Genomic DNA, 24,738 nt, shown 5'->3' with positions numbered 1-24,738 from the left:
GTCATGAAGTAGCTTTCATGTTCCACAAACAAAAGGCAAAACCCCCTACAAGAGGCAACCCCACGCACAAAACGTGAGACGTTTTATTCGGTTCAAACTGGTCCTCTGCATTTTTTCCTCCTTATTTTTTTCTCCCCACTGGGGAAACAAAAGAAAGTTTGTTGCTGAGGCTCAAACGTTTCTTGGGCCTTGTCCGAGTTCTACCTTGTTTTTCTTTTCCTTTTTGTCTGCCCCCCACCCCACCCCGCCTTCCCTATCTCCCCACCTTGAATAAATAAAGCACCCGAAGCTGGCACAGGCTGGTAAGGAAAGTACGAACTATCTCATAATTTTATATATATATATTTTTTTAATACACTGGCCTAGGGTTTTGGGCAAAGGACAAAAGCTATTGTTGAACAGCATAACACGAAGGTCTGAGTCACCGATATGCCTCGGCTTCTGGAGATCTCATAGGTTTCTGTGGCTGGCACAGCCGTGGGTGCAGGCGTCCTCTTGCCTGGCTCTGTCCCGCCCCCTCGCCCTCCCCAGGGCTCCCTACTGGGCCCCCTACTGGGCCGACACGTTGGCTTTGTTGGGTTTTAGTCATGGGGGGAATTTAAAGAAAATGTTGTGAAATAAAAAACAAATCATCATCGTCCCATCACCCTCACTCTATCATCCTCATCTCGAAGGATTACCTTGCAAGCTTTGTCCATACGCATTTGCGATTTTTATATCGTCTCTATCATGGCGTTCACAGTACTTGGCCTTCAGTGTGTTGTTTTGTTTTTTCACTCACTCAATAAACATTTTTCCATGTTTTGAAATCACCTGCAGGATCATTACTTGCATAGGTGACAGTATTTCTTCTGCCGTGTTATTCTTGGGCTGACGCTATGAGGCGAGATGGGGAGAAGGGGGCCGGGGAAGACCTCTCCTTGAACTGGGTCATTTATCCACATGATTCGAACCAAGGTGGGGGCTTTGCCTGAGTGATCCGGATCACCTTGACCGTGGGGGCCTGGACTTGGAGTGTGTACCTGGAGGAAGGTGGAGGGAGCTCCACTGAAACCCTGCCCATCCTGTGCGGGGCCCTGAACGCCCGGGCCCCCGGGCCCAGAGAGATGCTGCTTCTAGCAATGGCCTTCATCCCCACGCTGACCTTCACCCCCCCACGCCCAAACTGCTCTTCCTCTTTATAAAGCGCCCTGGCAGCAAAAGGCCCATGACAACACTCGGCTCTCCATTTTTATATCTGAATATCTCAAAGCACTTAGCAGAGACTTTCATTTTCTCATTACCCCAAGGAGAGGAGGTCATTCGGGAAAATGGTACAAATATTCCCATTTGTCAAAAGCAAGAAGGAAGTGAGTTAAAAGGAAAATTCTACCACTTAACTGAGCAAAACCAACCCAGGAGGGAATACTGGGGCCTTTTTCACCACCCCATTCACCCAGTTTGCTTTCTCCAGTGCAACTTCAGGAACCTCATTACCGAAAAGATGGCTCCGGGCCAAAACCAGGTTTCCATTTTGCCGAGAATCAATCACTCTCCAGCGGCCCCAGCCCAGGAGACCCTCCCGTCTCACCCTGGGTCTCAACCCAAATGATATTCTCTTATGATTATAATTATGCAAAATGTATATTACATACATACACACACACACACACACACACACACAGACACATATACAGTCACCAAAGGAAAAAAACACAGGAAGGAAAAACACTAAATACTAAATGAAGTGGTGTTACCATAGTTCAATTGTGGGTGAATTTTTTTCCTTTTATGTATTTTCAAAAACCATTTAAAATAATGGTTGTATTTTCCCAGTGTAAGGAGAAAAGCATGCGTGTCAGAGTCATATCAACCTGCATTCAAACTCCGATTCTCCTTTAACCAGCAGGGTGAACTCAGGTAAATTACTTAACCTCTCTGAGCCTTATTTCCTGATTGGGACAATGGGAATCGGACCACTAGCTGCCTGTGTCCTTCAATCCCACAGAAAGTCACAGCACAGCATCTGACACATAGTTGGTGCTCGGTAAATGTCTATTTCCTTCCTCTTTTAATAAAATGAAAATGTAAAACCAACTCAGCTTGCTTGCTGACCCTTGGAGACAAAAGCAGGACGCTTTACCTCCTGCCCGGCTCCCTCCACATCCTTCATCCTTTCACGTGTCTCCCCTTGCCCCATCCCCCAGCAAGGTCCCAGCACACAGATCTGAGGAGGCTGGTCCTGGCTCTCCTGTGACTCACACCTGGAGGGCGAGGAAGGGGGCTCTGGGATGAGAGGACAAGCCCCTCTCTGACCCCCTCCCCGAGGACCGCCCAGGCGAGTCCCTCTGGGAGCAAACAGGCCTCGTGCAAAGGACCCAGAGGACACAGAGGGTGATCCCCGGGTTTGCACCTTTGCTGGCAGCCGCCCTCCAGGAACAGGTGCCAGGCTGCAAAGGCCACCTGCACCTGGGGGAGAGCAGGGGCCACGCTCCCAACTCTGAGTAGAGGCTAAAGAGAAGCAAGATGGTGCCAGTGTCTGGGAGGCACTTCCTCCCTGGGCCAGGCAGGCCAGGCCAGCCCAGGGGCTGCCACCTTTCGGATCCAAGAGTCCAGCCCTGGGCATGGCAAGCCTCCTCCCTGCTTCCTCCAGGGCTCCATACTGGACCAACACGTTTGGTTTGCTGGTTTGGCAAGTATGCTTCAGCAAAATTCCAGGGGCCACAGCCACTGGGCCGCAGCTCCAGCCTGGCCTAGGGTGTCCTGGAGCCCTCCCCCCTCCTGCCTTCCTGATGACAGATGGGGAGGATGGAGTAGTAACCGTAATAGTAGCAATAACAGCTCCCCTTTGTCACCACGTGCCAGGCCTTGTGTCAAGGGCCTTACCAGCATTATTTCATTTCATCCTTGTAGGAACACCATACTACAGGCACTAGCCTTTAGGGAGGCGCCTGAAGTCACAGCACTAATAAATGAGGGACTAGGGATCTGAACCTGTGCATCTGACCACTGTTCTCTGGTGCCTCCGCATGGGGGCCTCTCCCAGCACAGCTGCTAAAGTAACGACACTCCACCAGGCCTTTTCCAGAAGGGGGCTCCTGAGGGGCATCCCCAGCCATGGGGGGATACATACACCCCAAAGAGCAGGCTGGAATTCTGCCAGAATGAGTGCTTCTCCTTGCCTCTTGCCCCCCAGGAAGAGGAGAGATGCCACACCTCCACCGAGAGAAAACAGGCTAAAGAGATGCCATTTTACAAATATGGGGTGACTGGAGGAGAATTTGCGAGGTGGCAGTATTTTCCTCCCTGGCGCTCTTGGTAACGTTTAATTGGCAGGGGGGTGGGGGTCTAGGGACATGGGACCATTGGCAAGAGCCAGGTAGAAATAAATATCTTTTGGCTGATGTACCGGTGTGGACATGGTGGAGACGGAAAATATGGGGGGGCAGGGCCCACGGCACATACGAACCCTCAAAATCGCAAGCCTCCCTTGCAAACCAGGGACGATGCCAATTCCAAATGGTGCACCTTTTCTTTTCAAATTAAAACACGTCTCTGATGGGAGGCTGGCCGTGGGGAGGGCACCAGACAAGATCCCTGCAGCATGGGCCACCGGCTTCCCAGCTGCCAGCAGCAGGTCCATGGAAGCTGGTGGAGCCCAGCAGGGTGGGGGCCGGGTGGGCCACCCGAGGCAGACAGTCTCCAATCGTGCTGAGCACAGCACATCGCTTCATTCAGGAACCCAGAGTGAAATGTACAGCTGGGTCTAGAGTTGATTCAGCCCTTAACTCGTTCGGGATCGCTGGCGGAGCCACGGAGGCGAAGGGGAGTTTGGGGTGGGGTGGGGTTACAGCAACCTGGGGGAGAGGGCTAGGCCATCCCTGGAGAAGGGGGCAGGAGGCTGCCGCAGAACCCCGGCTGATGACGTTGATACACACCAAAAGGAATCACAATTATTTTCAAACCCCCTCTCAAAACCAAACAAGCACTGGGAGTTTAGGGAGGGCAGAGCGAGTGTGTGTTAGGTGGGGGGTACGGGCGGGGGAGCTTGTTTTCTACCCACTGCCAGATTTTCATTTACTGTCAGCTCCAATCCATTCGGAACTCACTGACTCAATTGCCTTTTCACGGGGAAAGGAGCCTGCACAATGCAGGGGACTTTTCAGATCCACATTAGCACACAGGGCACTGGGCAATGTCCAGGAATAAACACACACGTCCCTCCCAGAGGCCACCAACCCCACCTCCACCCGCAAACAACCCAGCTAGCCCTGTCAGGGCCACATCTGCTCTCCCCTATTTTCCCCCCAGAACTATTTTTTTTTAATGTAGTTTGGCCCATGGAGAAGAGTGTGTGTGTGTATGTGTGTGTGTGTTACACACACACACACACACACACACACACACACACACGGGCACGCTTATACATGTGTTGGAAGGGGTAGGGGGTCTAACTCACAAGTATAATACAAAGGCCTGCAAGAGTTAATTCTGGGGCAGTTTCAGCTCTTCCTTGTGCTGGAAAAAGGAGGGATGGGGAGAGATGGAAAGAAGGGATCCAAACTGGGATCTCAGAAGAAAGGGGTCTGGGAGGGGGCTCATTTAAAGTGTTGATTATGGAGAAATCAGGATTTGGTCAAGCAGTGTCCCTAAGAACTTAGCAGCCACAAAAGCTATTCAATAATCATTATGAAAATAATATCAACAACTATAATTATAATGATTATAACAAGAGTGGTCCCCATTTCTCAAGTGCTCGCTATGTGCCCAGCACTAGACTAAGTGCTGACACCCATCAGCTCAGTTAACGATCGCAAGGACCCAATGAGACGGGTACTATCCACCGTTAGCCCAATTCCACAGGGTCAGAGAGTTAAGACCCCTGCCCAAGGTCACAAAGACAGTAAGTGGGAGAAGGATTTTAACCCTGTTCTGCTGAACTCTAGCCCCACCTGCCCTGGGAGAGAGGAAACATGCGTGGAATCTATACAGAAGGCAGCCCCAGCACGACAGAGGCCTTGGCAATCCAGACAGGGAGGTCCCTTTGACACGTGGGTACATCCCAGCAGCCCATCACCAACCTCCATCGCTGTCCCTTGGGGGCTCATCCGTTTAGCCCAGGCTCTGAGGGAAGCACCCTTCTGTCCAATAGAACTTTATGAGACGGAAATGCTCCTTCTCTGTGCTGCATGCTATGGAGGACTTGAAATGTGGCTAGCTCGTGGAAGAGCTGAACTTTTGTTTTTGCCTACGCCGCGTGGCTTGTGGGATTTTAGTTCCCCCGACCAGGGATGGAACATGGGACCTCGGCAGTGAGAGCCCGGAATCCTAACCGCTGGACCTCCAGTGAATTCCCGAAGAACTGAATTTTTCATTTAACTTAATCTAAATTGCCACATGGGCTAGTGGCTACTGTAGTGAACAGTACACATCCAGAATCCCTCTAGCTAGCCCTTTCCTTCCCAGCCCAAGAGCTATGTTGGAAATACATGAAAAGTAACCGAAGACAGAAACCTGGCCCACCAGGAAGACCCCCACCATAAACACCAAGTACCTCCTCCACTCTGTCATGGCCTTTCAAAAACCACCGGTCTGCCTCCAGCTAATCTGTCTCCCTCCCTCCTTTCCTTCTTTCCTTCTTATCTTTCCTTCCTTCCTCCCCTTCTTCCCTCCCTCTCATTCCTTCCTTCTGTTCCTCCATTTCTTTTCCCTCTCTCCTTTCCTCCCTCCCTCCCTTCCTTGCTTTCTTCCTATCTTTCTTTTCTCCCTCCCTCTCCTCCTTTCTTTCTTTCTTAGAAAAAAGCATCAGTTTAATTAGATAAATCCTCGGAGCACGTGGCCTGGAGTTCGTCATGGAAATTAACCTGCTCCCAGATCTCAGATAGTGAAACAAGAACCGGGGTGTTTGGGCATAGCACAGTGAAATGGGAGAGGCCCATGGAGTTTCATACACCTCATCTTCCATAAGTGCCCCTCGCCCCTCCAGTGCTCCCTGCTTCACAGCCCCCATGCCCTTGCCTCCTTAGGTCACTGCCGCCAGGCCTCCTCTGTTTCTGCTCCGGGCCCTTCCCTCCCCACTGCCACTCATGCCTGGGGAGTGCCCCCCAGAGCAGAATCACCCAAGGGTGGGCTTAAACCTTGGCTCCATCCACATGACGCCCCTGCCCAGCTACCCCGGCTAGGCCCTCCTGCACTCCAGTTAGCTCCAGGTCATCCAGGGACGCACCTGAGGCTTGGCCCAAGGCTGGTCTGTTAATCATCTGATCCTTATCCCATGGTCCCTACTGTGTGGTCCCTACTGTGTGCCGCTCGCTGGGCTAAGCTCGGTTCATGAAAGAAAGCTTGACGTCAACCCTCAGCACGTGGCAGCTACAATCACTATCCTCTCACCTAATTCTCACAAGGTAGGAATTCCAACTCCCATTTTACAGACGTGGAAACAAAGAATTAAAGGAATTCATTTGCCCAGTTGAGGGAAACAAAATTCACACCGGGCTCAGGCCGACTCCAGCAGCAGCTCTTAACCCTCTGCCACCCACACGTCTCCACCACAGCAGAGCCTCTGCACACTCGCGGACCCCGGGGACCCCCAGCATTCAGCACTAGGCGCCCAGGCCACAGGAACACAGGTGGAGGCCACCGGCACCCGGAGTGAGTTCCCAGGGTCTGCCCCCACCCTACCCCTCAAGCTCCAGGAACAGCCAATCTGGCCGCAGTGGAAAAGAGAGACCAATGGCCCCTGCCCCACTTGGGCTCTGACTCTGAAAGTGGGCACAGTCTTACTTCTCATCCCCTTCTGATTCATCACCAAAAATACCACGGCAGCCCAGAGAGGTAAAACACAAAATTCAGAATTTCCAACCAACACCATCGTGCACCACCCCTACCAGGGTCCCAGCCCCCAGATACGTAGAGAGCGGCTGCCCCATGCTCCCATCCACAGCACTCCCTGGAGGGCAGCAGATACGACCACACTCACCCCTACCTGGGTCTGGAAGACACTTTACACGTCGTACCGTATCTAATCCTCACACCAACCCCAGGAAGTAGGTCCTGTTATCCCCATTTTACAGGTGAGAAAACTGAGGCACAGGCTAGTTAAGTAACCGATGTAAGGGCACGACTTGGACCCCCCAGCTAGCTGGCTCCAGAATGCGTAATCTACAATATACACAGCTCCTCACTGAATCCATGGCTCAAAACAGCTAAGCACACCGCACATCCTGAATGGGCTCCCCCATACTGCCTGAAAAGCAACACCCACCCCCAACTCAGCCCCAAGCTCCCAGCGATTTCTGTGACTTGTTTTGGGGCTTAATATTGTGTTTTTGAGATTCATCCAGGTTGATACATTTAACTGTTCATTTTCTAAAGACTGAATTACACAACTTATTTACCACCCTCCCCCCCAAAAAAAGAACCAACCCACAACCTGGTACAAAAATGCAACCCCAGCACCACACAACATCCAGCCTCAAAGCTTTCTGGAATGGAATTCATAGGCGTCCCCTTTGAGACTAATACCATATTATATAAAACGGGCTCATCTGACATGGGGGGCACCCTGCACTTGACAACGAGACCATGATAAATTCTTCATCACGCTTAATTATGTCAAAGGACTTTCACAGCTACAAGCCCAGCCGACGGTCAGGGCAACCCTGTGAGGGCAATAGTGTCAGAGGCCATTTGATAAGAGAAGAAACTGAGGCTCAGAGAGGTCAAATGACTTGCCCAAGGCCACACGATGATTTACTGCAGAATCAGAACTGGAATGGGGTCTCCTGGTGCTTACAACTAGACCTCAGGGGAGCTCTGGACCACCTAAGTCTTACCCTGTCCCCTCATGCCAGACCAGGGATGCCGGGGCTTGGCCCATGGTCACCCCACCCACCAAGGATCAGATTTCCCTGAAATTCCCAAAGAAGCCTCCAGGACTAGTGGGCCCGGAAATGGTCCTCACATAGCGAGCTGCACAGCTGAGCTCCCCAGGGTCGAGGGGGGCGGGCAGAGCTGGAGACGCTGGCACAGCCCCCGTGGGTACTCTGCCAGCAATTAGTGCTGGGGAAGGGTGCCAGCCTGGCAGAGCTAATTCCCCCACCCCGTCTTCTCATTTACACACACATACACACACACACACACACACGCACACACACACATACACAGGCTTACCCACCCCCCGAGACCAGCAGCAGGGAGGCAGCGCAGCTTCCTTTCGGTAAATCTCGTCAGCAAGGCACACGCAGGGCACGCAATTTGGTCATTACTGCTTTTAAACAGCAGAAAAGCAGAATCCACCCGCCATTAACCCGTCCTGCTCTCCCTCCAGGCTTCACCAGCTCAGTCATCAGCCTTCATCTCTAACTCCCACGCACCCCCTTCTGCATGCTCCCCAGAAGTTACTCTCCAAAAGAGTTTAAACACACACACACACACACAAAACCTGACTACAGTAAGTCAAACCTGAATTGTGTCTCCCTGCCCACCACTGTCCCTAGAGAAAACAATCAGTGGTTCTGACGTGACCTTGGCTAAGACCCTTCAAACACCCCAGGAACCCGAGACAATGCCAGCCGGATGAGGGGGAGGTGGCCTTTGGCCCAGAGAAGGGCAACTACCTATCAGGCGTGGTGCTTCAGATGGGCGCCTAAGCATTGGCCCTGATCCACCTGCGGGGGCCCAGTGGGTGTCACAGTTTGACGTGGCTCTGCTCGCCAGGTACTGAGGCCGGCAGTGGTGGTAGTGGCGGTGAGAACTGATTTTGCCTCGTCACTGCCCCCCTCCCCACTATAGTCCTGGAGAATTGGAAAGAAGTCCACCAGAGCAAGGGACCCTAGAGGGTCCTTGGTTGGGTTTATAAGACCTGTGAAACCCCTCCAAGTATGAGCAGTATTTATGCTTATGAGATTTTTTTATTAAGAGGATTCTCCAAGGGGGCACATGAACTCAAAAGGGGAAGAAGCAGAGACTGCCCTCCACCCCCACCATGGGCTCAGCAGTGCCTCATGCCCAAGTGGCAGAGAACACAGAGCTGAGCTCCAACTGGCCCTCCTGTAAGTGGCCCTGACCGGCTGCCTTCCCCCCACGGAAGCTGCCCCTGGCCTCCTCCTCGCCTTGCCTGGAAGCTGCTCATTGGGACCGCCGGCCGCAGGAGCCATGCCATGACCCCTGGGCCCGTGCCCACTCGCCCTCCTGCCAGTCAGCCAGGGCTGCCCTGAGGCGGCAGAGGACGGGCACAGCGGAGCCCACCAGCGGGGAGGAGAGAGGAAGCCAGTGGCTGCTCGTCTTGGAAAACCTCGAAGATCCTCTAAGCCACCTAGTGTCCGGAGCTGAGCTCTGGCCGCTGCTCTGTCCCTCCCGCTTCCCAGAGCAGACAATGCAAGGGAGCCAGAACGAGCAGGACAAGACCCCGGGGCCTCCTCCGGGAACCCGAGGCCAGGGGGCAGGGGCTGAGCTGGCTGGGGAGACCGTGCCCAGGACGGAGCAAAGGCCCTGTGGCCCCTGGCCTCCACCCCAACCCAAAGCAGGGCGGGCCCAGGGTAGAGGTTCCCATCACCCCTGCTCCTTGTCCCAGCAAGTCACCCTCTCCTGGAGATCCCCAGTGTCATCTCTGACACCATCTCACTGGGGCTCCTCTGGGTGTCCCCAACCCCAGCTTCCAGGCCTCCTGCAGAGCCCCCCAGACCCTGGGCCTGCCGCTCCCCCAGGGCTGCTTGGGCCCCCTCCCACCCCCTCCTCTGCGCTCTCTTTTCTCTGTGTCCTCAAGACTCCTCTCACCTTGAGAAGTGTTAGGATTACCCAGCATTTACACTCAATGCTCTCCTTTATTCCTTAAGACTTATTAAGAATGATAATGAGTTCCGAAGGAGCCACACGTCTCCCTCTCTCTCTCTTCTCCATCCTTCCCTCTCTTTCTCTCTCTCCCCCCCCCATCCCCCTCCTTTGCTCTCTTTCTGTACGTATCTTTTCCACCAAAGACACACAGGACAAATCTAGACCAAAAGGAAAAAAAAAAATTCCAACAATATGGAACAAGGGCACTTGAGGATTTATATTCAACAAATCCCTCTCTCCAGTTGTTCTCAATTATTCAGATAAAAAAAACAAAAACAAAACACAAACTCCCCCTTCCCTTCCCACCGTCCCGGCCACCCTGGCTCTGCTGGACTTTGAACAGGGCGAACAGGAGAAGGCCCGGCCTGCCTGTACACCCTTGTTAACGGGCAGCTCTTAAATGGTTGATTAATTTTTGCAGAATTTACGACAGGCTTTAGCTTCCCCCCGGCTCCCCCGACGCTGTGGCCTCCGAACCACAGCAACTTAACTTGGTGAAGTTGAAGGGGGCAGCGATGGGGGTGCCGACCCTCTCCAGTGGTCTCACGTGGCTGGAACCACGGGCCACCTGGCAACAGAAGGAAGACACACTGATGCCAAAGGCCAGGCAGCAGACAGACCCGCTCATGGAGCGGCGCGGCACCCACAGGGGAGACCACCAGGCAGCCAGAAGCCACGGCTAACTTTTGGCGATTTGGGATATTTTAATTCCAAAATGAGGAAGCCAGCAGAAAGTAGGCAGAAGGGAAACAAACGCTCCCTCGGAACTGAAAAGGATGCCCACGTTCACGCCCACCCACACACCACGCATCCCGGCAGAGGGACTGGCCTTATCGGTCTGCCGGGCTGCCCTTCAGAGAAGGGGAAGAACAGATCCTAATGAAATTACGGTTTTTAAAATGTCTATAAATTAAATCTCTCTCTCTCTCTCTCTCTCTCTCTGTGAATCTCCCCCTGAGCTCCCTCCTCTACAAGGCTTGTTTGCCTCTCCTCCGTTCCCTCTGCTCGTGTCTGTTTTTCTGATATAGACATCAAGAGGTTACGGGCTCAATTACAAGTCCGCTGGAGTCTCAGCATCAGACTTGCCTGGCCTTCTCTTCTCCTCTTCAGAAACCAGATACCAAATAAATCTCTCTTCTGCTTTATATTTTTATTTTTAATGCCAAAAGCCTAAAGATTCATTCAGTTGACTCACAGCCTTTTTTAACTTACTTCAGATGGGGGAACTATCCTTTTTCATTGTGTCCAGGTATAAATATAATATAAATGCTTTTCTCTTTATTTCATTCCCCTTTCTTAAGGACACACACAAACCCTTGGTTACACCTGAAATTTCAAAAAGAGGGGCAACAGCATATAAATGTGCCTAATTAACGCATGTCTGTTGCGGGGCTGCTGGAGAATATCAGCTGGACACGTAGGATATTTCTAAAGTTACCCGGTGACATCATAAGGCTTATTAGCAAAAGGTCCATTTGAAAAGGGTGGAACATAAATGGTGATTTTTTTTTTAAAGGAAAACATTGCTTCTACCCTCCCTGATACGGAAGAGAGATGGGCCATCTATATCATTTTACATCCTCAAAAGCTGCCCCCCCCAAAAAAGAAAAAAGTTTAAAAATCCAAGTCATAATCAACCATCATAGCTGTTGATTCCTGAGAAGCAGAAACCAGCTCTGAGGTGTAGGTCTAAGGGGAAAAAACAAACCCCCGCTATAATACTGGAAACACTAACCAGAAGGGATTCCAAAAGGTACTTTTCTAGGAAAAAGCACTTGAAACAAAGGCTGGAGAAAGCTGAAGTTCAAGGTGAATTGAAAAGAAAAACTCTGTCTTTCCAATTAACCAGACTGGGAAAAGGGGGCGGGTGGGGGAGGGGGCGACGACTACGACGACGACATTACTACCGACTCATTAATTCCTTCCTGTACACAATTTAATTAAATTCCGCTAAATACAGGAGAAATACTCATTTTGGAGCGCCTCCCCCCCACCTCAAAAACAAATTCCTTCAGGTTACTCCCCCCATGCCAGCACTTCCCCTGCTGTACAACCTTCAAATGGATTTCCAACCCACGCGTGGACTGCACTGCTCTCGGCTGCAAGAATGACAGCCTCACATGTCTGAAAGCTGACACTTTAGCTTTTAAAAGAAATGGGGGAAAATAAGCTGTTGACTTCTTGGTTAAAGTATTTTCTTGTTCTAACTCATGTTCTTATGTCACTGGGCTAAAAAAGAGAGAGAGAGAAAGAGAGAGAGAGAGAAGAGAGAAGAGAGAAGAGAGAAGAGAGATATGACTTTCCTTGAATGATCTGTTTAACCTAAGCCAGAGGAAAAAAAAGAAAGTCATTAATTACTTATGTGAGCTATTGCTTCAGAAAGACAATAAACCTGCCCGGTCGCCATGGATATGACATATTTGCTCTGAAAACAACACAATAATTAGCAAAGGGGAAAGATACAAGGAGAATATGCAAACTCGTGAGTTTAAAGCCACAGTGCTCTTTTCTACCTGTAAGCCTGTTCTGTTTGCAATCCAAATCAAACACGTTTTTAAAATACAGCAGAGAGGGAAATAACAGGAACGGGTCCTCTCTCCTCTGAGCTGAGAAGCAACAACCACTCCGCCCTCTTCCAAAATAAAATAATATAAAAGAGAACCAGGATGGCAGAAGGAGAAAAAAAAGTCAAGTATTGCCTCTGTTTTATTTCCTAGAGCAGGGGTGGAGTCTGAGGTTTGTTTTTTTCTTTTATTTATTTTTTATTATTTTTTTTAAGTGTGCTCTTATTTAGCATTGGATCTTCTGGCCAGATACAAATTTATTTATAAAAGCCAAATGCCCTGTGTGCGGCTCATCCCTCCCCAAAGTAAGTGGAAATGTGAAGGGGTGGGAAGTGGTGGGCTCTAGCTGAAAAACAAAACAGTACACTCAGAAAGCATCAGTTCCAGAGAGGGACATCCACTCCCCCACCTCCAAGAAAATGGAACCCAGGCCTTACTTTAATATTAAAAATGCATTAAATGGTTTTACCTACAACTCAGTCCCAGAGGAGCATTAGGAAATGCAATCGCTTTGTATCATATCTGTCAGCGTGATAAATATCTGAGTTCAGAGTGGGTTTGCAATTTTTCAGAGTGTCACAAACCAAGATAATTTTTTTTTTTTACTTTCTTAATTCACTGTACCCACCCCCTCAAAGTCACAAGTCTACAGAAAAATACCTGAGGAGAGGAGAAGAGGGAAAAGGATGAAAAGTTGATATGCTCTCATACACCAGAGGTTACTGATATTCCTCTAAAAAGTAGAAAAATTGAGACTTTAAAATATTTGGGTGAGAATATTTTTAAAAAATTTAAAGCACTCCATTAGGTTTGAGTAAAAACTCCTTTTCCCCTCTTCCCAGAGGCTAATTTTCCAAAAACAGATGGTCAGGATCTAAAAGAGAAGCAAATATACCTCAACCCCCGCAGGCAGAGAAATCTAACTTTGAACTTCTTTTTAAATTAAAAAAAGTGTGTGGGGGGGGCAAGATAAACTATTAATAAGTATGAAAAATTAGCTGAGCTACAAGTTTTGTTTTTCTTATGCAAAAAATTCTTTAAACACAAGGGGAGCAGATATATAGGAGAGGTTCACATTTGACTGACTTCCTTTTTTTTCACAACAGTTTGTTGTTTTTTTTTTTTTAGATTGAACTCTTTGATCTTGAAAGAATTTTGCTCTTATATTATGGGGGAGAAGGGGGTGGTGGTGAAATGATCTGTTTTAAATGATGATGCAACTTAGGGATCAAAGCCTTGGCTTTCTTCTAGCCATAATAAGCTGTACTTGCCACAAAGCGTGAGTCTCCGGGCTTCTCTCCTTCGTAAGAAGGAAATAAAATGCACCGAGACTCAGAGAAAGACGCAAAGTGTCTGCAAGGTGCAAAGTCTAGAAAGCAAAACAAAACAAAAGTCAGGGAAAAAGAAAAAGGAGAGAGATACTGCCCCTTTAAACGTTTTAGTGCATATGGAGTTTGATTTCTGAAAGAGATCAGTTTAACATCTCCATAGAAACCAGCAACAGATTATCATCAACAGAATAAATAACTAGTCTAATAAATTAAACAGGAGGCATAAGATCGCTGGAAACCTGATTACTGAAGTTCAACAATATTCCCCATAAACTCTCGTTAACCGCCTCTAAGGTGGCTAACAAGATGGAGGGGGGGGGGGAGTCAATTTCTCCAGTTCGCCGGATTCCGGGCAGAGAGGCCGTGGCCGCTGCCGGGAAGGGAAAAGTTCCCCACCCTGCCCTGGAGAGGGTCTCAGAGCTCGAGTGAGGTGAAAACCATAATGCCGAAGTTTGGGAAGTGGGAAAGCAGCTGGGCGTCAGCGGAGGCAGTGCAAGTCGCCGGAGATGGCGCGGGACGCGACGCCCGCCCGGGACGCACCGCCTCGCCGCCACCAGGGCGCAAACCCGGAGCTTTGCGCTCGGGCGCCGAACGGCCCAGCGCCCCCTCTGGGCACGTGGAGCGCAGCCCGGGCGCAGCCCCCGGGGACCAACTACCCCCCTCACCACGCCCGGCGCAGCTGCTCCTGCTCAGCCCGGACAGCTCCCTTTAGGACGGCGACGTGTGTGTGTGTGTGGTGCATGTGTGTAGCGTGTGTGTGTGTGTGTGTGTGTGTGTGTGCGCGAGCGCGCGCGCGCGCCGTGGGGTGGGTAGGCGGGCAGGCGCACCAATTTACCCGGCGATCTGTTTTCCAGTCTCCTCGCGCGCGCTCATCGCGCGTCTGTACCAGCTTAGAGACGCCCTAAATTTACCAACTTTGCCCGGCGATTATCCTGGCTTTTTCCCCCTCGCCGCCCCCATCTCTTTGAGTGTACGGGGTGTTGGCGGGACAAGCACACGCTCTGAGGGTCGTGGCCCCAGGCTCCGCCCGGGCAGCGACGCATAACCCCGGGTTGCCCCTTGGTCCAGCCGGGTTTGGGGGAGCTCCAGGCACGTTGGAGGGGTGTTTTTGCTGCTTTGCTGGTGGACAAATCATACACACCGCACACGCGCCCGCCCCCTCCCCAGCGTGACTGGAGGGAGGTCCTCGCCGCACCCAAGGCCCGCTTCCCAAGCTGAAGCCGGGTCAGGAGAAAGAAACTTGTGTGGAAGGGTGAAGCGTCCCCCCTGCCTCCCTCGGCACTCCATTCCTCCCCCAACTCCGGACCCGGGTCGGGGATGACTTGTAGGAAGAATCTGCGCCCACCCCCTAGAGAAAAATCTATTATTATTATCTTAATCTACGCCCCCAAAGTGTCCCTCCCGCCGTGATTGACGGCGCATACACCTGTTCCCCTCGCCGAGGAGCTTCCAACGCTGGGGACAGACATTCGCCCAAAAGCTCTGCAGCGGCCCAGAGCCCGCCCGCCGCCCTCGCCCGGCCAGCCCCCGCCCGCCGCCCCAGTGCGCCCCTGCCCATACCTTGCCAACCCAGGGCCGCCCCCTCCCCTCCCAGGCCCGGCTCCCCAGCCGGTCCGCTGCCGGCCGCGCTGGCTTCGGAAAGAGAGAAAGAACAGAAAGCAAAACTTCCTGGCGGCCGACGGCCATCAGCTGCACATTCTGCAAATGCCACCGAGTAAAAATAAACCGGCCGCCGCTCCGCCCGGCCGGCTCACCCCGGGCGCACAACTCGGCCCCCTGCCCCGGGACTGTCGGTCCGGTCGATCCCCCATTCCCGTGCGCCCCCTGGAGCCCCGCTCCCCGACACTCCTCCACCAGCCACCACGCGCTCCTGTGCCCTGAAACTCGACCCCAAGTGACCAGGCAGCCCGGCCCTCTCCCCTTCGGTGCCCCTCCGTGTTCCCACAAGCTACCATTCTCTGTCCTCCGCCTGGTGCCTATTTTAGCCGTGCGCCCTGGATTCAGGGCTCCCTTTCCCCAACTGTTGAGCCCCGGGGTCACCCTCAGCCCACCCTTGGGGGCACAGACCCCACCAGACCCTCGCCCACCTCGACCGAGCCCCCTGAGAGTGCACGGCTCCACCCGCCCACCGGCCCGCCAGCCGGGCATCCCACGTCCCCGGGCGCAACTTCTCTCCCAGAGCACACGACAACCGCGGCAACTCCCCCGAACTTTTCCCGGGACTCAGGCGGGCTCCGGCCGACAGTCACACGGCCCTGAGCCGGCATCCCGGCTCCCTGTGCTCAGCACTGCCAGCCCTGCACCCGGAGAGGCTGGGGTGGGGGTGGGGGGGGCAGTGAGGAGTTCCACTTGCCGCGCCCGGAGCAGCGCACTTGAGACAAACTTCCCAGGCACAAATGAAAAAGGGGGCGCCGCTCCCCCCAGCCAAGCAACCTTTGCCTTCGTTTTCCCACCAGGAGGCACCCCCTGGCACCCCGCGCCTAAGTGAACACTGCCTACCTCTGCCGGTAGCACCTACACCCTCGTACTGGGGCACAAGAGTCGGCTGGAGGGGTTCCCCACCCACCCCCTTCCCTTGAGCAAAGTCTTGCAAAGTCACCCCAGGCGCCCCTCACCCCTGCCTCCTTCTCTGCCCTGGAGAGCGCACGAACCCCTGCAGCTCGGGAGGTTGAGGGGGGGAGCGTAGGGGGAAGGAGTGATTACTGGGTATTGGCGAGCACCTGCCCCCCCCGGAGCCCGCAGCGCGGGGAGCGCCCCCACCCTATTTGCAAAGTCCTGCACTCGCGCCTGGCACCTCCCCCTCTTCTCCCTTACCCCGCCGCCCCCTCAGTTGGAGTAAGTGACCCCCAGGAGCAGCAGCCCTCCCCTTCCCCGGAGCCGCGCGCTGGGCATTCCCTGGCCGCGGCGGGCGACGCGCCGCCCCGCTCCCGGGTGCCAGCCCTCCGTGCCCCCTGCCTCCCGCACGGCCGGAGTTGGGTGGCAGCCGCCGCTCGCAGGCTGGCTGGCTGGCTGGCTGGCTCTCTCGCTCGCTCGCTCGCCCGCTCCCGGCTGCAACCGGCAGCCTCGGGGGTGGGGGGCTGCACCCGGACAGGGGGCGAGGCGGGGAAGCACCCCGGGAGGCCCGCGGAGCTGAGGGGCGTGGGGGGGGCCGCGGCGGAGGGAGCGCCGAGTCTCTTACCTGCACTTGGGGCGGCTTTGGGTGACTTTCCAAGTCCGGGGGAAAAATGTGTGTGTGTTTGGGATGGAGCGCCGCGGGCGCGCATGCGCTACCCAAAGTTGCCGGATCCCGGATTTTTCGCTCCCAGTCTCTGCTCTCGCCCGCTGTGATTAAGGAATTCTCCGCGGCCGAGCGGGCGAGTGGGTGGCAAGCAAAACCCGGGCCGGATCGCGGGGCCGGGCTCCGCTCCACCCTCACACCCCCAGACCTTCCCCTCCCGGTTTCTTCCCACCCACCGCCCCGCGGAGCTCGGCGGGCGCGCGCGGCGAGACGCGGCCTGCGGAGCAGATCTGAGCGCGCGGCTCCGTTTTGCAGCTGGAGAAGCTTTCTCCACCCCGGAATGAGTGGAGCAAAGGCGGGGGGGACAAGAGAGGAGAGACGGGAGTGGGTTACTTTTCACCTGTTCTGAACCCCGAGAGCCCGTCTGCTTCCCACTTTTCCTCTGAAGAACTAGCTCTTTCCTGCAAGTTAGAATGTTAGAACTGTCGAACCCAAAAGAACGTGATGTCCTCACTGTTTTGATATCCGCTTTGCACTTATTCTTTGCAAGGGAGTTTTTCATTCAGTCCATTGTGCAAGAAATAAATCCTTAAGTGAACAATGAAGAATGAACCTCGGGCCGTGGGGCGGGGGGGTGGGGGGGTACAGATAATGAACATTAAAACAAAAGAATAATATTATTTCAGAGAGTGAAAGGATCATGAAGAAAATAAAACAAGGCAATAGGATAAAGGGTATCTTGGGAGAGCTAATTTCCCCTGCCCGGGTGATAAAGAAGGCCTCTTTGAGGGGGGACCTTCATACTCCATTGGAGATCAACCTCCCTTTTCTCCCTTTGCCCACCCTGCCCACCTCCCAGGAGGTTTGAGGTGGCCACGCCAGGCTGAGCCTGGAGGTCAGCAGCGATGGCTCTGGTCCTGGCTTTCTCAGCCTGGCCAGTGCCCATCCCAGGACTGACCAATCACTGTACCTGTTTTCCCTTCTGAACAAGGACAGAATGGAAATAGACTTGAAAGCAAGGAGGAAACACTCTGATGATGAGATAAGGAGAAATTGACCACACTAGTAAACAAATAGCTAAATGACTCGTTGAATAAATGAATAAAAATTGAAAGTATGACCAGCAGCTTTGAGAAGTGTTCAACAGAATGCATTAAACTAGGAGGAAATGCCACAGGCTGGTAAGCACTGTTGCGGGCTGGTAGACTTTGGGGCCTAATCTGCAAGGTTTCAGCAAAGCCTCTCAGGACTAGTGAGGGGTAATGACCTGAGAAGCCGTGTTCTAACTTTTGATTCTGGGCTCATTCCACGCCTGGGACAGTGTAAAGACGTGATTAACAGCTTGGGCTTAGGGGTCAGACCCCAGCCACTTACCAGCTGGGTAACCTTGAGTAAGGCATTTGACCCCTCTGTGTGTCGGTTGCCTCAACAGTAAAATGGGGATAATAATTGTACTACTGCCCGGGTGTGTTGAGAGGCTAAAATGAGTTAATGCAGGAAAAGTGCCTGGGCCAAGACAGTGATCGATAAATGCCAGTAATTGTCGTCGCTCCTTGGGACATCCAGTGTTCCCTCTCCTCATTTCTTCCTGCCCTCTCTCCCTTCCTTCTCCTCTTCTGTCCGTTTTTTCTCCAGCAACAGTCCTGTACTCATTCATTCATTCCCCAGGCATTTGCCGAGCCCCAGTGAAGAGCACATCCTCACCGGGGCTGGGGAGACAAAAATGAACCAAAAGGGACTTCCCTGGCGGCGCAGTGGTTAAGAGTCCGCCTGCCAATGCAGGGGACACAGGTTCGAGCCCTGGTCTGGGAAGATCTCACATGCTGTGGAACAACTAAGCCCGTGCGCCACAACTACTGGGCCTGCGCTCTACAGCCCGTGCTCTGCAACAAGAGAAGCCACTGCAGTGAGAAGCCCGCGCACCACAACGAAGAGCAGCCCCTGCTCGCTGCAACTAGAGAAAGCCCGCGCACAGCAACGAAGACCCAACACAGCCAAAAATAAATAAAATTAAATCTTTAAAAAAAAAAAAGAACCAATAGGCCTTGCCTCTGAGAAGCTGGTAGAGGAGTTTGCTGGTCTCTCCCCTCCCCCCTTTCCCACTATAAGGCTCTGCCCCCCCCACACACACCCCAACAGCTGCATCTCACCCATCACACTTTCATTAAAACATTTATTCTTCCCTCCATTTTTTCTCAGATGCTTCACAATCCTCCCCCGACCCCCGCCAAGGAGACTTTCTACCTCCTGTGAAGAAAACACATCTGGGGTGGGGGAAGCTGGAAACAGTGGCAAGCCTGGGATGGCATGAGGTGAGAAGGGAGGCCTCCTCTTCCTTTCCCAACCACCATCGCCCCCCCAAAAAAAACTAAAACAAAGCAAAAGGCTGGGAGAAAGCACCACACCCAAAAAGTAGCCCCAGCCTCGAAAGCCTCTAGTGCCTTGTTCCCCACACCCAACTCGCTTTGCAGGGACTGAAATCAGATGGTCTTTTCCTCATTTGCTTCATTTTAGCATTTCCTGAGCTTTCCCTAAAATAAAATACAAACTCTTTCCCATGGTCAGCAAGATCTGACCACTGCCTGCCCTTGGACCTCATCTCCCTCTACCCTCCCCTCGGTCACATTGTCCCGACACACTAGCTTCTTGCTGTCCTGGAAATCACCAGGCCTGTCCCTACCTCAGGGCCTTTGCACTTGTCCCCTCTGCCCAGAATGCCCTTCTTTCGGCTGCTTCCTTGCATCATTCAGGCCTCTGCTCGCAAGTCACCTCCTCAGGGAGGCTTTCTCCCTAAATTAGCTCCCCAGCCTTTCTCTCTCACTTTACCCTGTTTGAGCGTCTACAAAGATTTTGCTTATTCATTTGTTTCCGTATTTCCTGTCCAGCTGCCCCTGCTACAATGGGAGCTCCTTGGAGACAGGGACTTTGTTCTGTGTCCCCTCGTGTCCTCCACACCTCAGCCTGGCACCTAGTAAGCCCTTGCTCTCTGGGGTGAATCAAGATAAGCCTCTGCGGTCCCTGCCCTTGAGGGACGTAAGCTGTAGGAGAATGAGTAGAAAGTGTCTAGGACAAAGTTTGGGGGAGGGAGGAGGAGCTGGTACGACCTGGGAGTCGCCAGGAGTTGCCAAGTTGAAATGGTGGCTTTGCCGAGTTTTCCACTCCCTGGCTTTTGGCCAGGGGTTGACAGTGGGGAAGTAGATGGCTCTGGTGACTTGTTCCTCAACAGAGGAGGCTGTACAGGCAGGAGGGGAGGTGGGGTCAACTAAGGACTCTATGGAGGCCATCCTTCTAGCCCCCTACCTGCGGGTGGGCTGCGTGTGATGAAGAGCCTCTCCCATTTCTAAGACTCCAGGGAAGTCCCTCCCCACTAGACTGTGAGCCTTAGGGTCTGTGCCTTTGTCGCGGGAGCCGAGGAGCCAAGCACAGTGCCTGGCACCCAGGAGCCTCTCAATGATTGATTTTGAACAAATAAATTTAAGTCTGTGTGACTGGGACAGCCTTGAAAGTAATCACAGCTCGGCTTCCTGGTCACAGTTTTTTGGTTTCTGGTCCTCTACAGTGATGGAAAGCAACACCTAATCGTACGTCAATAGCTGTTATTTACCAAGTGGTTATTATGTGCCAGGCAGCACGCTAAACACTTGTACGTATTATCTGATTAGATCGTCACAACAACTGTACCAGGTGGTTACTGTTATGAATATACCCATTATACGGATGAGGAAACCAAGGCACAGAGAATAACTTTCCCAAGGCTGAACTAGACTGACTCCAGAGCTGATGCTTTTTACCCCCCAGGACCAGTTGCAGGGATGGGGAGGTGACCAAAGCCTCACTTCCCGGCTTACCCGAGTGCAACAAGCATTTTTACCTTTACTCTGAGATGAAACTTGAATGTGTTGGGAGAGGAGGAGGAAGGAAGTAGAACAAATCTGCTTTTCAAGCATAAATCTTATTTCAATCTAATAAAAGACAAAAGGAATCAAAGAAATCACAGAACCAAGCACCAGGCTTTATACACATGAAGCACTCAATCAGTGTTGGCAAACAATCACTATTTTTAAATTTAAAAATTACAGACTATGTACTTGTTTCCCTTTTTCCGAAGCTGCTCCTGGGTTTGAGGTCCTCCCTGGGTGAGGTCTGTGTTTTTCGAGTTCACTGGGCCTCTCATGGTCCTGGCATCACAGTGACTATTAGTGACTGAATAATTAAACAAATGCCCAAGATAAGTGATTATGGTGATTACTGGGCAAGTTGTAATTAAAAATAAAAAAAGCTGAGTGCATTTTTTTTTTTAAATGTCTCCCTTGGGAGTCCTGGGAAGGGAGTATGGGAGAGGGGCTTTTTCCCAAATCCCATCCAAGTTGACAGATTTGACAAGCCCTTCCACCCCCAAATTCCCTCATTCTTTTTGCAAAGTACATGATTATTTGTTTCTGACAATATATATAATACGTGTTTATTGTAAAAAATTCAGAAAATACAGATAAACAGGAGGAAAATATTTTAATCGTCTGTAATCCCACCACCCATGGATAATCACTGTTGATATTTTGTTGTATTTCCTGCCAGTCTAGGGTCTTTGTTTGTTTTTTGCTTTGTTTTATAAAGTCAGCACATTGAACATTCTGGGGTTTTTTTAAACCGGCTGGCTATGTGTACGTAGCATGGTTTTCTCACGTCATTAAACACTCTTCTACAACGTGATGTTTTGTGGACCCATGGTAGAGCTTGACCACCATTTACTTAACCAGTCCCACACTATTGGAAATTTTGAACATCGAACTCATTTCCAATTCATTTCATTATGATAAAGAGCGCTAATGAATATCCTTGTCCCTAAGTAATCACGCACATTCCTTAAAGTGGAATTGTGAGTCAAAGAGCGAGCGTGCATTTCAGAGCTTTGACTCCCGTTGCCAGAGTGCCCCCTCCCCAGAAGGTGTATGAACTTGCCCTCTGACCAGCTGTGTGTGAGTCAGCCCCATCTCTCCAGTCTTCGATATTCTCACTCTTTTTTTTTTTAAACCCCTGTTAATTTAATGGGTGAAAGAGTCTGTGATTCCAGTAATGAATCCTTATTAGAACCCTGCTGGCCACAAGCAGGGGCTGTTTCAAGGTTTGAGCGGCCTTGTTCAGACCTACCACCTCGGGCAGAGATGAGAAGGACAGATGCTTAGGAGCCGGGAGCTGGAGTGGACAGCAGAGCCCTGTTACAGGTTCTCGGGGGGCTTCTAGAACGTCTACTTGAGCCCAGGCTTCTAGGGCATCTGCTCAGCTCCTGGGGGCAGAGGGGTGGGGTCTATCTTCGTCTTTCAGCCTCAACCGGGATGAGCTCCTGCCCCCTCCTACCTCTCCACCCACACCTTCCAGAAACCTCTCTGGACAGAGGAGCCTTAGGGATTTCTATGCCATAAACACTACCTGTTTTCCGAGTTCAGGATCCACACTTTGTACCTCCTTTCATTTCCCTGTCTGAGCTCTCAGCCAGCTCCTGTCAAGGGACAGGCTGTTTTGCTCTCTGGTTCAACCTTTTCCTTTTTCGAGTTGGTTCTAATTAATTCACTTTTTTGGTATGTATGTTTACCCTTACCTGGTAACGAGAAAGAATTGCAGGTGACTAATTTTTTCCTTTTAGGGAATGTTCCCTAATCCCAGAGTCTCTGACTTCTCTATCCCTTTCAGCTTTAATATCCTCTGAACATCTCTATTTCTTAAATAGCTTTAAATTTCTGGGGGGAAAAAAGGGTAATTCGCATTCAATGCTAACAGTTCAGGAAACACAGAAACATACAAATATAAATATAATGCAGAAAATTTCAAAACACCCACAATCTGAGAGTGCTGTATTTGGGTTTGAGTTGGACTTGAAAAATTAAAAGAACGAATCTAAGTGAGATCCACCAGGCACATCTTTTTGAGCCCACCCCAGAAGTCTGCCTGGGAGATTTAAGGATGTGTTTGGATAGGAGTGTCTTTCATGGCAAGGGGTGAGGTATGTGTCTGATTTTATCTGTATGGGAGTGTGTGTGTGTGTGTGTGTGTGTGTGTGTGTGTGTGTGTGCTCGTGCGCACGCGCGCACACATTTGTGGGACACGTATCCCTTTAAAGGAGGGTCTGGGTCTATGCAGGTATAGCTGCGCTCTATTTGCACACTGGAAGATTATGCCCATGCTGTCAGCAGACACCTGAATACAGAGAAGTACAGCCAGGTGAGGGGCAGGGCTGACGGCTGACATCATCTCTTAAAAAAAAAAGATCCATGGGCGATACCTACCCCCTCCCATGCCTGTCAGGGAGGGGCAGGCCTGGCACCAGAGCCCTGTGGAACAAGGGAAACCAAGTGATGGAGAAGTCAACGGGGCCACCTGTCCTCAGAGCACAAGCCACACTCCCGGAGCCTGGTGGTTCCTGCCACGTACCACGTGGGGCCATATCTCAGCCCCAGCCCCTTCCTCCTTCCTCCCACCTCTCCCAGATCTGAAATCAGCACAGACCTCCGAGGGCAGAAGCAAACTGGACTAGTCATGGCCGTGCTGCTCTGTCCCAGGATGCAATCCCGCCTGAGGTTGGCGTGGCCAGGCCACGAGCAGAAGGAACCCGCCGTGAGACTCCGGAAGTGGCCATGCTGGCTCCCGACTGGCACCTGCGCAGGTGCTGGCCGCCGCCCATGGCACCGTGTCTCACAGAGGGCGGGGCTGGCCGGGGAGGCAGGAAAGAGCTGTTTTGCTGATGAGGGGCCCTCGTGTCACACGGACAGGCGTGCCAGGTAGCTGACTGTGGGTGGGGGAGGGCTGTCCCGCTGTGCCAACCTGGCCCGGATGAGAGCGACAGCCCTGCCCAGCTCTCCAGCCTCACCTCTCAACGCTCCCTCTGTCACAACTTTACACACCCTCTGCCCCAGCCACACGGAGCTGCTTAGAGCTCCAAACATACCCTGCTGGGTCTCCCCTCCAGGCCTTCATCCAGGCTGTTCCCAGAAGGCCTTTCTTCCCCTTCTTTACTTGTCCTCCTCCCACTCACCCATTAAGACCAAAGCAAGTATCACCTCCTCCAGGGAGCCTTCCCTGAAGTCCTTCTGCCCCAAACTGGATTAGATGCTTCCATGTGGGTTCCCGCAGCCCCCGTTTCCTCTGTCACAGCACTAATCACACTGTTTTATATGTATCTTAGTAGACTATGTGTGTGTGTGGTTTTTAAATCTATGTTTAAATAATTGGCATATTGGAGCCTGGATTTCTAATTGGGTCACATGGGTTCAAGTCCCAGCTCTGGTACTTACTAGCTGTATGACCTTGAGCAAGTTCCTGACCCCCCTCAGCCTCAGTGTCTCTGTCTCTAAAATGGCAACAAGATAAGTATCTACCTCACAGAGAAGAATTAATTGAGATCATTTACGCAAAGCACTTAGCCTGGATTCACACATAATAACCGTTGTTATTATTAGTCCCAGCATCTAGCGGGATGCTTAGAAAATGTCAAGCGAACGAGCAGTATCTACGTGTGTGATGTGCGTGTGTGTGTGTGGATGTGTGGTATGTACCGGGGGAGACCCAGCCTATACAGGGAGGCAGGTCCTGTGTAGATGTGTGTGTCCACTCCGAAGAGGAATGCGCTGGTTATTTATGGTCATGGCTTAAAAAAAAAAGAAAGAAAAGACAAACCAATGTTCAGTAATGACAAAGTTATTACCTTTTTATTATTTTTTCAATAGGATTCAGAGGGAGTGTAAGGCTTGGCCATGGCCAGAATAACCAGCCAGGCTTGGAGAATATCCTGATGTTTTGAGCTACCCCCATGTCAACTGCC

General features: G+C 51.9%; 1 protein-coding gene across 9 annotated transcripts in view; it reads right to left on the bottom strand.

The window, feature by feature from the left end:
• Window positions 1-23,536, bottom strand: part of CASZ1 (castor zinc finger 1) — a 155,287-nt gene extending 131,751 nt beyond the window's left edge. For 6 of the 9 annotated variants that reach the window (XM_027110211.1, XM_027110210.1, XM_027110206.1 and 3 more), the window contains exon 1: window positions 16,887-17,075. The gene's annotated coding sequence lies outside the window, so the exon portion shown is untranslated. Of the gene's footprint in view, window positions 1-2,442; window positions 2,455-16,886; window positions 17,076-23,426 lie in introns of those variants that run through there. The other 3 variants (XM_027110209.1, XM_027110221.1, XM_027110208.1) reach the window with 3 other exon arrangements.
• Window positions 23,537-24,738: the final 1,202 nt, after the last annotated feature.

Source organism: Aethalodelphis obliquidens, unplaced genomic scaffold (assembly GCF_003676395.1).
Source record: "Aethalodelphis obliquidens isolate GAN/ISIS:26980383/991018 unplaced genomic scaffold, ASM367639v1 scaffold9, whole genome shotgun sequence".
Lineage (NCBI taxonomy): Eukaryota > Metazoa > Chordata > Mammalia > Artiodactyla > Delphinidae > Aethalodelphis > Aethalodelphis obliquidens.
This window is presented reverse-complemented; position numbering and strand designations above follow the sequence as displayed.